Source organism: Dromiciops gliroides, chromosome 2 (genome assembly GCF_019393635.1).
Source record: "Dromiciops gliroides isolate mDroGli1 chromosome 2, mDroGli1.pri, whole genome shotgun sequence".
In the NCBI taxonomy this organism is placed as follows: Eukaryota; Metazoa; Chordata; class Mammalia; order Microbiotheria; family Microbiotheriidae; genus Dromiciops; species Dromiciops gliroides.
Genome location: NC_057862.1, coordinates 553,106,907 through 553,118,998, shown reverse-complemented (window position 1 = coordinate 553,118,998; position 12,092 = coordinate 553,106,907).

The following is a 12,092-nucleotide window of genomic DNA, read 5'->3' as shown; positions in this document are numbered from 1 at the left end:
AGCATTGGTGAGAAGAATATAAACCATCATAGTAGATCAACACACAATGTTGATGATACTGTGTACAATATTCTTCTGGTTCTGCTCATCTCACTCATCATCAGCCCATGCAAGATCCTCCAGGGTTCTCTGAACTCCTCCTGCTCATCGTTTCTTACAGAACAATAGTATTCCATTACATTCATATACCACAACTTATCCAGCCATTCCCCAATTGATGGGTATCACCTCAATGTCCACTTCCTTGCCATCACATAAAGAACAGCTATAAATATTTTTGTACATGTGGGTCCTTTTCCCCTTTCCATGATCTCTTTCGGGGAAAGACCCAAAAGTGGTATTGCTGGGTCAAAGGGTATGCACAGCTTTATAGCCCTTTCGACAGAATTCCAAATTGCTCTCCATAATGGTTGGATCAGTTCACAGCTCCACCAACAATGCATTGGTGTTCCAATTTTTCCACAGCTTCTCCAACATTTATTGTTTTCCTTTCTTGTCATTTTAGCCAATCTGATAGATATCAGGTGGTACCTCAAAGTTGTTTTGACTTGCATCTCTCTCATCATTAGTGATTTAAAGCATTTTTTGATATGGGAAGAGATAGCTTTGGTTTCTTCATCAGAAAACTGCCTGTTCATATCTTTTGACCACTTCTCAATTGAGGAATGACTTAGATTCTTATAAATTTGATTTAGTTCCCTATATATTTTAGAGCTGAGGCCTTTATCAGAAGTACTGGCCTCAAAAATTGTTTCCCAGCTTTCTGTCTCCCTTCTAATTTTGGATGCATTGCTTCTGTTTGTACAAAAACTTTTTTAATTTAATGTAATCAAAATCATCCATTTTGCATTTCATAATATTCTCTATCTCTTGTTTGTTCATAAACTGTTCTCCTTTCCAAAGATCTGAAAGGTAGTCTATTCCTTCCTCTCCTAATTTACCTATGGTATCACCTCTTATGTCTAAATAATGTACCCCTTTTGACCTTATTTTAGCATAAGGTGTCAGATGTTGGTCTATGCCGAATTTCTGCCATACTATCTTCCAGTTTTCGCAGAAGTTTTTGTCAAATGCTGAGTTCCTATCCCAGAGCTTGGAGTCTTTGGGCTTATCAAACACTATATTACTAGTGTCATTTACTACTGTGTTTCCTATGCCTAGCCTATTCCATTGATCCTCCACTCTATTTCTTAGCCAGTACCAGATAGTTTTGATGACTGCTGCTTTATAGTAAAGTTCCAGATTTGGTACAGCTAACCAACCTTCCTGTGGATTTTTCTTCATGATTTCACTTGATATTCTTGACTTTTTGTTTTTCCAGATGAATTTTGTTATTATCTTTTTCTAGCTCTATAAAATAATTTTAGGTAGTCTGATTGGTGTGGCATTGAACAAGTAAATTAATTTAGGTAGAATTGTCATTTTTACTATATTTGCTCTGCCTATCCATGAGCGATTGATATTTTTCCAATTATTTAGATCTGATTTGATTTGTGTGAAAAGTGTTTTGTAATTGTGTTCATATAGTTCCTGGGTTTGTCTTGGCAAGTAGACTCCCAAGTATTTTATATTATCTACCATTACTTTAAATGGAATTTCTCTTTCTCTCTCTTGCTGCTGGACTTTATTGGTCAGGTATAGAAATGCTGATGATTTATGTGGATTTATTTTGTATCCTGCCACTTTGCTAAAGTTGTTAATTGTTTCAAGTAATTTTTGAGTTGATTTTCTAGGATTCACTAAGTGTACCATCATATCATCTGCAAAGAGTGATAGTTTTGTTTCCTCCTTGCCTATTCTAATTCTTTTAATACCTTTTTCTTCTCTGATTGCTAATGCTAACATTTCTATTACAATATTAAATAATAGAGGTGATAATGGGCACCCCTGTTTCACCCCTGATCTTATTGGGGAAGCTTCTAACATCTCCATTACATATAATGCTTGCTGACAGTTTTAGGTAGATACTGTTTATTATTTTAAGGAAAGCTCCACCTATTCCTAGGCTCTCTAGTGTTTTTATTAGGAATGGGTGCTGTATTTTGTCTAAAGCTTTCTTTGCATCTATTGAGATAATCATATGATTTTGGTTAGTTTTCTTATTGATGTGGTTGATTATGTTAATAGCTTTCCAAATGTTGAACCAGCCCTGCATTCTGGTATAAATCCCACCTGGACATAGTGTATTATCCTTGTTATCACTTGCTGTAATCTCCTTGCTAATATCTTATTTAAGATTTTAGCATCAATATTCATTAGGGAAATTGGTCTGGTTTTGTTCTGCCTGGTATTGGTATCACCACCGTATTTGTGTCCTAAAAGTAATTTGGTAGAACTCCTTCCTCGGTGATTTTCCCAAATAATGTGTATAATTAATTGTTTATTTAATTAATTATTTAATTAATTAATTATTCCTTAAATATTTGGTAGAATTCACCTTTAAACCCATCTGGCCCTAGGGATTTTTTCTTTGGGAGTTAATTAATGGCTTGTTTTCCCTTTATTTAACACTCTTCTGTAGGGATAAAGTTTCTCTATTGGCTTCTCTGCATCACGATTCCCAGCACTTCAACCCATTCTCCCCAGAGCATCCAGTGATTTTCCTAAAGAATGGGTATGTATGAACCTTTTACTCATCTACTCAACAAATGCTTGTGTCTTTCTATTATTTCTATTTTCTGTATGGCATTTAAATGAAATAGAAAATATTTCAAAAGAAATAGCAATTTGGACATAATAGATTTGCAGTTTCAGGTAAAATCATGTTTTGTCTATTCTACTATGTTTTTGAAGTGCTTGTTTTGTTATTTTAAGAATAAAATAAAAATTTTAATGCAATTTGAAATATTTAACAAAATAAATTAAGTACAATATAGGTAATATTAATATTTAGTTTTCTAAATTAATGTGAGGAGGCAGGAATTTTTCTATATGGTTTAGTGGTCTCATAATATTTCAGTTTGACACCACTAGCTTAAGGTAATGATAATTTAAGTGATTTGCTCAGTGTCATATAGCCAGTATATGTCAGTAAAAGGATTTCAATCCAGGCATTTCTCATTTCAAATACAGCTATATATACATTACGCTATATTGCACCTTTAGATTTTATTTTTTTTTTGTAAATAGTATTTCATGTTTTCCAATTACATATAAAGATAGTTTTCAACATGCTTTTTTACAAGATTTTGAGTTTCAAATTTTTCTCCCTCCTTTACATGTCCCCTTTCTCCAAAAGTGAAAATAGTATGTTTCAATCTGCATTCAGACTCCATAGTTCTCTTTCTGGATAAGAATAGCATTTTCCATCCTAAGTGTTTTGGAATTGTCTTGGATCATTGTATTGTTAAGAACAGCTAAGTCTAGTGTATTTTATCATCACACAATTTTGCTCTTAATGGGCACAATGCTCTCTTGGTTCTGCTCATTTCACTTAGCATCCGTTCATGCAAGACTTTCTCATTTTTGTTGTTGTTGTTGTTGTTGTTGGGTTTTTTTTTTTAATCTTCCTGTTCATCATTTCTTATGGCACATTAGTATTCCATTACAATACTATAACACAACTTGTTCAGTCATTCCTCATTTTTTGTTGTTGTTGTTTTGTTTTTGTTTTTGTTTTTGTTTTTGCTGGGCAATGAGGGTTAAGTGACTTGCTCAGAGTCACACAGCTAGTAACTGTCAAGTGTCTGAGGCCGGATTTGAACTCAGGTACTCCTGACTTCACTCTGGTGCTTTATCCACTGTGCCACCTAGCTGCCCACTCATTCCCCATTTGATGAACATTTTCTTGATTTCCAATTCTTTGCCACCACAAAAAAGGCACTATAAATATTTTTGTACATGTATTTGCTCTTCCCTTTTTCATGATCAGTTTCAGATACAGACCCAGTAGTGATAGTTCTGTATCAAAGGGTATACAGAGTTTGATTGCCCATTGGGCATACTTCCAAATTGCTCTCCAGAATGACTAGATCATTTTCCAACTCCACCAACAATGTATTAAGTGTCTCCATTTTCCCACACCTTCTGAACATTTATAGCTTTCCTTTTCTGACATATTATCCAATCTGCTAGTTGTGAGGCAGTACTTCAGAGTTCTTTTAATTTGCATTTCTCCAATCAGTAGTGATTGAGAACATTTTTTTCCTATCAATTTAAATAGCTTTAATTTCTTCATCTGAAAACTGCCTGTCCATATCCTTTTATCATTTATAAATTGGGGAATGATTTGTATTCTTATGGATTTAATTCAGTTTTCTATATATTGAGAAAAAAAAGGCTTTTATCAAGAACATTGGTTAAAAAATTGTTTCCCAGTTTTCTGTTTTCCTTCTAATCTTGTTGTATTGGGTTTTTTGTGCAAAATATTTTTTAATTTAATGTAATCAAAATGATCAGTTTTGCATTTCATAATGTTATTTATCTTTTATTTGGTCACAGATTCTTTGCTTCTCCATAGATATGACAGTTAGACTAGTCTTTGCTCTCCTAATTTGATTATGGCATCACCCTTACTGTCTAAATCATGTACCTATTTTGATATGATATCTGTAAAGCATGTATTTTTTGTTTCTTTTGGTTTTTTGTGGGGTGGTTGAGGTTGGGTGGCATGCCTGGGGTCATGGGGTTGGTGAGTGTCATTTGTCTGAGGTCGGATTTGGGCTCAGGTACTCCTGGGTCCAGGATGGGTGTTTTGTCCACTGCGTCACCTAGCTGCCCCGTGATGACATCCTTAGGGTAAATTTGAGGGGGGAGAATATTGCATTGGGTAAGGGGGAAGGGGAGGGGTAGAATAGAGTGAAATCTTACATGAAAGAAGCAGGAAAAGGCTTCTGGACTGGAGGGAGAGATGGAGGAGGAGCAGGGCAGTGAATGAACCTTACACTCATCAGAATTGGCTGAAAGACCTTATTCTCATCAGAGTTGGCTCAAGGAGGGAACAAGATACACTCAATTGGGTGGAGTAATCTAACAGTTCAAGAAAGTAGGAGGGGAAGGGGATAAGGAGAAAGGGGTGGAAGAAGGGTGGGCAGAGTGGCAAATAGGGCAGTCAGAAGCAAAACACTTTTGAGGAGGGATGGGGTAAAAGAACATAGAAAATAGAGTAAATATCATGGGGAGGGAATAGGATGAACATAAACAGTCAACAAGAGTACTTGTGAAAAAATTGTGAAACAGGCAAGAGTAATATAAGATGATGATGATAATGGATTGATGATTATTAGAGGAAGATGAGGATTGATTGAGGAGGAGGACTGATGATAAGGAGGATTGAATGAAGAAGATAAGGCTTGACTGAGGATGATGATGAGGATTGATGGGTGATGACTGGTTGATTGGTGATGATGATTATGGCCATAACTATGGTACTTACTTTGCTGTGCTATTGTGAAGAAAATTCTTTGTCAAGTATAAGGTACTATATAAATGTTATCTATTACTGTTGTTGTAATAATCAACCTCATGGGTTTGTTGTAAGGAAATTTCCCTTTAAAGTAATGTATAAATGTAATTTACTATTTAAAAAATGAAGAGAAAGATGCTGTCAGAAAGATGTGGAAGGAGCTGCATGAGCTAATGCAAAGTGAAATGTACTGTATACAAAATAATAGCAACGTTGTAAGATGATGTGCTGTGAATGACTCAATCATTTTCAGCAATGCAATGATCCAAGACAACTCTGAAGGTCTTATGAAAAATGTATTCCATCTACAGAGAGAGAACTGATGGTATTTGAATGCAGATTGAAGCATATTTTTTTTTGTTAGCTCCTTTATCTGATGTTTTGTTTTTGCCTGTTTTCTTTTACAACTTGACTAACGTGGCAATGTTTTGCATGAGTGCTTATGCAGGGCTTATATTAAATCGGTGATGTTCTTGGGGGTTTGTGGGGAGGGAGTGAGGGAGGAAGAGAATTTGGAACAGAAAATTTAAAAAAAAATTATTGTCAAAATTTGTATTTTGCTTGTAATTTGGGAAAATAAATTCTAAATATAGAAAAGTCATAATTTTCTTCCTTGTCTATTTTGTTTGGATCTAGTTTTGCTTTTGCTTTGTCTGAGATAATGATTGCTAAGCTGAAATATAATATATTTTCCTCCAGACTTTTACCTTTATCCTGTGTGTACCTCTCTGCTTCAATGATGTTTCTTGTTAACAATATCCTGTAGGGGATTCTGTTTTTTCTCTTTGCATATTTTGTATGAAATTGAAGCACTCCTATCACCAGGATCTCACTTCACACAGTTTACATATTTTCTCTTGCCCTAAGTTCTAGTATGTTATATATTAAATAATGAGTGACAAGTCAGAGAAACATATATTTTTACTAGAGAACCAAATTGGGGGAAGGGAAAGGGAGAGGAAGATCAAGCCTCAGTTTTGAAGAAGGAGAGTTTAAATGTTCGTACTATTCTGGATATTAACATTCCTTATCCAGTTTACTTCGTGACATATATTAACACCTCTATTTAGCATGTGAAGAAATTAATGTGTGACATAACCCTTAACATGCTTCATAAAAGCCTTGTAAATCAAGAAGTTAGTGTCAGAATTTTTGTCAGTTTTGTAGATGAAAAAACTGAAACTCTGAAAAGTATTTACTTCAACAATCAAACCTGGGTCTCCTGGCTCCAAATCTGTCATTTTGTTTCATTTTTAGATATATCTGGAGTAATCATAGATTTGGGGCACATCCTGAAGTATCATGGGGTAACTGAATATGTTAGATTTGGAGACAGCTGAGCTGGATTCAAAACCCAAATTTTCTACCTCTCTATATAGACTTAACCAAGTCTCTGACCCTTTGGGGAACTTAGTTCGCTTGTCTATAAAATGAAAAGGTTAGAGCAAATGAACTCTAAACATTGTCTTCCGAATAAAAATCTAGAATGCTGTGATATCCTATCTAATGGTTTGTATTTGTAAGCTTTTTTAGAGGCAATTAATAGGAGAAATTGAAGGGCCAGGCCTATCCTGAGATCTTAGCCCAATTTCTTCTTTTGTTGTTCAATTCTTTCAGTTCCATCCAACTTTTTATGACCACATGTGAGATTTTCTTGGCTATTTTCTTCTCTAGCTCTTTTTATAGATGAGGAGACTTAGGTGCTTTTTCCACATAGCTAATAAGTGTTTAAGGCCAGATTTGGATTCAGGAATATGAATCTTCCTGATCTCAAGCCTGACACTCTATCCATTCTGCTACCTAACTGCCCCAAATTTCTCCTAACTGCTTCAGTTAATGTCGAACGACTCCCATTAGGAGTCAGGATTGGCAAACTAGAAGTATTTCCCCAAATAGAAAGGCAAATTCCTTCCTTGCTGCTTTATAGAATCTAGATTTATCTTCATGGACTTTAAAGGTGCTGATTGTCAGTTTCACTTGCAATGCTCACAAATTTCAAGTAACCCTTTTTTTCTGAGTATATAGCTTTCAAAGTATGTTTAGCACACAATGAATGGTTATATGGATGGACAGATGTATTTGGGTGCATAAATAAGAAAGAGGTTTAATATTGCAAGCAGTCTGATTTTAAGTTTTGGAGTTTTACATTAAACAATAGAACTTGACAAGCTTCATGAGCACTTTCTGTACTCTTCCTCCTTTCTGCCACATACAATTATAATGCCCAAAGAATAGCATAAGGCCTGTCCCCTAATGAATACATCTTGAAATTACTGTGGGTCCTTCACAACTCCATTAGCAATTATGTGGCTGGCAAAAGATACCAAGTGCATACTGAAGAGCTAAGATGTTTTGTCAAGTTGGTTTGCCTCCTGGTAGCATGTGTGGGTACTGTAGGGCTGTTTCCACCATGTAGGTCACGTGGTACCTTTTATGTCAAGATGAATTGATGTTTGACAACACAAACTATTTAAAAGGGGCCAATAAATACATGCCATTGACAGGGGGTATAATTCATGCCTGAATTTATGGTTTAAATACCGTTCTGTCTCTCCATGGCCTCTACCTCATTTAGATTTTGACAGTAGTTGTTTACTTTTCTTGCAAGCAGATTACCTTGCTATTTTTTCAACATGTGTGATTACATTGTGTTTATGTGTATGTTTATGCTTAAAATACTTAGGGATTTAATACAGAAGTTCTCTTCATGCTTTGGGATTATGCAAAATGTACTCCTCAGATTACTCTGAATTTTTATGAGGTTCCCAGGTCATGATCTGAATAGACCTATTTTTCCATTTGGCTCTCAACCCCAGGCGTGATGAACCACCACCCCCTACCTCCTTGAGGTATGCTAGTGTTTCTAGCTCATTGGGCTATGTTCTCCATGTCTGTCTTCATTAGTTTAGTTTTGAAAATAAATACAAAGATTCCACAGCCCCCCCAAAGACTCCTCAAAATACGAGATATTACTTCTACCCCAGGAGGACAGTAATTTCTTTCCTAACATCATTCAACTTTTGCTGAGGACCAGAGACCATTGGCAATATTACTTGCCTTTTTCTTGGTCTGTCTTGCACATACCACACGTGCAAAAAAGTATTTGTTGGATGAAAAGCCTATTCTCCAAAATAGATCAGAGTTGTGGGGTGGGGTCTCCAAGAATCTTGCTATAGGAACAGCACAGTTCTGCTAGCTTTTGAGTACGTGTCCCCTCTGTCAAATCCAGAACTAATAACTGATTTTGTGTTATGTTTTGTGTGCATACCAATAAGTACATTTATGGGTAATATACTTACATATAAAATTTCATATAAACAAGATAGAAAACAAACTATATTTATTTACAGGTGGCAATTTTGACTTGCTTAATACCTATATTACCTCTTCTTTGGCATGTTTGCCCCAATCATGTTCCTGATCTGATACCTTAATAAAATGGTCTACCAAATAAAGATGAAGTGACAAAATACAACTCCAAGGCCTTTCAGTCTCATAAATGACAAAAAAAATCATCTGGACAAAGGTTGTTTTGGAGAACAGCAAGACCCTCCAATCCATAGGAATAAAGACATGTTTTACCTTTATTATAAATATATTTTTTAAAAATCTGGATATATATCACTTGAAAAGTTAAAACTGTGAAAGAGATTGTAGTCACAATGCAAAGGCTAATACAGATTTTGAGCCAATTCTCCACAATCAGAGAAAAGGTAGAATGAAAAAACAATGACCATCTAATCAAATTCCCTTATCTTGGGGTCAGCTAGGTGTCACAGTGGATAAAGCACTGGCCCTGGATTCAGGAGGACCTGAGCTCAAATTCAGCCTCAGACACTTGACACTTACTAGCTGTGTGACTCTGGGAAAGTTACTTAACCCCAATTGCCCCACAAAAAAAAAATTCCCTTATTTTGTAGAACTGTATGGTCCACAAAAGGCAATTACTTGTCCTTAATTGCCACATGATAAGCAAACACATTGTATTTAGCCTGTGTTCTGAAATTTTGATACATCTATTAGACTGGCAATAAAAGTCTTGGATCCAAGGCCTAAGTTTGTCACTGACTAATTAGCTTGTTTTAAGAGGCAGTTTGGTGAAGTGGGTAGGGAGTCTACTTCAGAGACAAGACTTCTGTGGTTGAGTTCTACCAGTGAAACATTCTAGCTCAATGATCATGAGCAAGTCATACAAACTTGCAGGGCTCCCAGGCTACTTTTGCATACAGTAAGTTGCAAGAGTTGTCAATGTGTATCAATAGATGTTGTTTTCTATATCTAAGAAATCACAAATATAAGCTAAATTCAAAAAGGTTAGAAGTAGCATAAGATGGATTGGTTTTACCATAAGTTTGAAACAATATGCCCTCCATTTACATGTGTATCTTCTCACACTGATAGAATACAAATAGAGACAGCCAAGAATTCCTAAACTGTTCCGTTTTCATGGAAGATGGAAAGAAATTTGGCTATTTTTCATCCTTTCCTGTTTTTCTATCTGAATGGCTTCCAAACAAGTCTCTAATGGAAGAAAGCAGAGTTTATTTGGATTGGATTTTTAACATTGCATTCAAGATTCTTTTGAATAATCATGACTCCCAGAATAAGCTAGAAAATGGATTTTTTTAAAAAATTATTTAACTCTGAAATTATAGATACTTAAAAAACAATAAAATTATTTTATTGTTATATCTAGTAGGTTTGAGAGATGTCAAGTATTTTGGAAGCTCCTCATGCTTGCCAACTGTAAGGCTCATGTTCTCTGGAGAGCCTGTGCCTAGCAGTTGGCCAGAAGCTACACATTTCTCTTGTAGGTCCCAGGAAAATAGACACCTGCATGTGACTTTCAAATGGAAACTCTGGAGGGCACAGAGAGGAAAATTCCCCAACATGAATACACAAAGCAGTACAAAAGGATTAAAAGCTATGAGTCAAAGCTGCCAAACAGCAGAATTGCACAATCCAGGAAAGAATACCCTAAACACTCTTAGGCTAGTTCATGCCAGGGTAAAGTCAACCTCATGTTATGATGCCTCTGCTCATGGATTTATAGAAATAAAGGTACATTGAGACCATCAGACACCTTCCCCCTCCCCACCTGAGCTTTTATGACTTGTAGTTCTATTTCTTAGGGCAACTAGGTGGTACAGTGGATAGATCACTAGGCCTGTAGAAAGACTCATTTTCCTGGAATCTAATCTAACCTCAGCCACCTACAAGCTGTGCTATCCTGGGCGAGTCACTTAAAGTTATTTGTCTCAGTTTCCTCATCTGTAAAATGAGCTGGACAAGGAGATGGAAAACTATTAAATATCTTTGCTGAAAAAAAAAGCACAAATTAGGTCACAAAGATTCAGGCACAGAAGATGGCAGAGGAGAGGCTGTGACTACCACAAGTTCCAGATAAACCCAGGGACTCAATCTCAAATAATTCGGTAAACAACAACAACAACAAACAATAACAACAACAAACAAAAAAACCCAGAGCAGCTTAATGCATATGAGAGCAGAGTGAAACTATTTTTCAGCCAAAGAGGGCAATGGAGATCACCTACTGATCAGGCTGAACAGCTCAGCGCACAGTCTGGACACAGCCAGGGACAGACAGTGCTTCCATTGCCTGTCAGAATATTCAGAACTAGCAGCTTCTGAGGCTCCAATCACAGAATGGTGAGGGGGTTCAGCAATAGGCCAGGGTGAAGTGGAGACAGTCTCTGCTGGAGTTGGAGTGAAGCACCCCGGTTCTGAACCAGTGGGCTGAATCGAGTGGTGATAGCCCAGTGGGTGAGGGGAATAGGCAAGGCAAACTTCCCACCATAGAGAATCAGAGTTCAATCAGACTTCTGTGTCAGGGTCAAAGAGAAATCAGCTGTGGTTACAGAAGACACATGTCTGAACTGAATATGAAGAAATGATATCTGTAAAGCATTTATGTTTTGTCCTTTGTTCAGCAAACAGGCTGGGGTGTCTTGTGTCTGGGACCGGATTTGGGCTTGGGGTCTCCTGGGTCCAGGGCTGGTGCTTTGTCCACTGTGCCACCTAGCTAATCCATGATGATGTCTTTAAAATAGGGTTAAGGTGTAGGAGAAATAGACTGGGGGAAGAGGAAGGGGAGAGATAGTCTGGTAAGAGGTAGTTGACATGAAAGAAACAAGAAAAAAAGCTTACAGAGGGGAGAGGAAGATGGGGAAGGAGTGGGAAAGTGAATGAACCTTAATATCATCAGAATTGGCTCAAAGAGGGAATAACATACATACTCAAGTAGGCATAGTAATATATTTTTGCCCTGAGGGAGGGGAGGGAGATAAGGGTAGGGGGAGAAGAGGGGAAGTACTGAAGGGTAGATTGGAGGAGAGAGCAGTAAAAATTAAAACACTTTCAAGTAAGGTGAAGATGCTCTGCATTACTGCACAAGTATGACATATTGAATTGCTTGATTTCATAGGGAGGGTTGAAGAGGAAGGAAATTTAGAATAAAGAATTAGTTCAAAGACCTTAATCTCATCAGAATTGGCTCAAGGAGGGAATAACATTCACACCCAATTGGAAAGAGTAATCTATTTAACCCTGCAGGAGAGTAGGAGGGGAAGAGAATAAGTAGAGAGGGGTGAAGTAAGGGAGTGCAGGGCAAGGCAGGGGATAGTCAGAAACAAAACACTTTTGAGGAGCAATAGGTTAAAAGAAGATG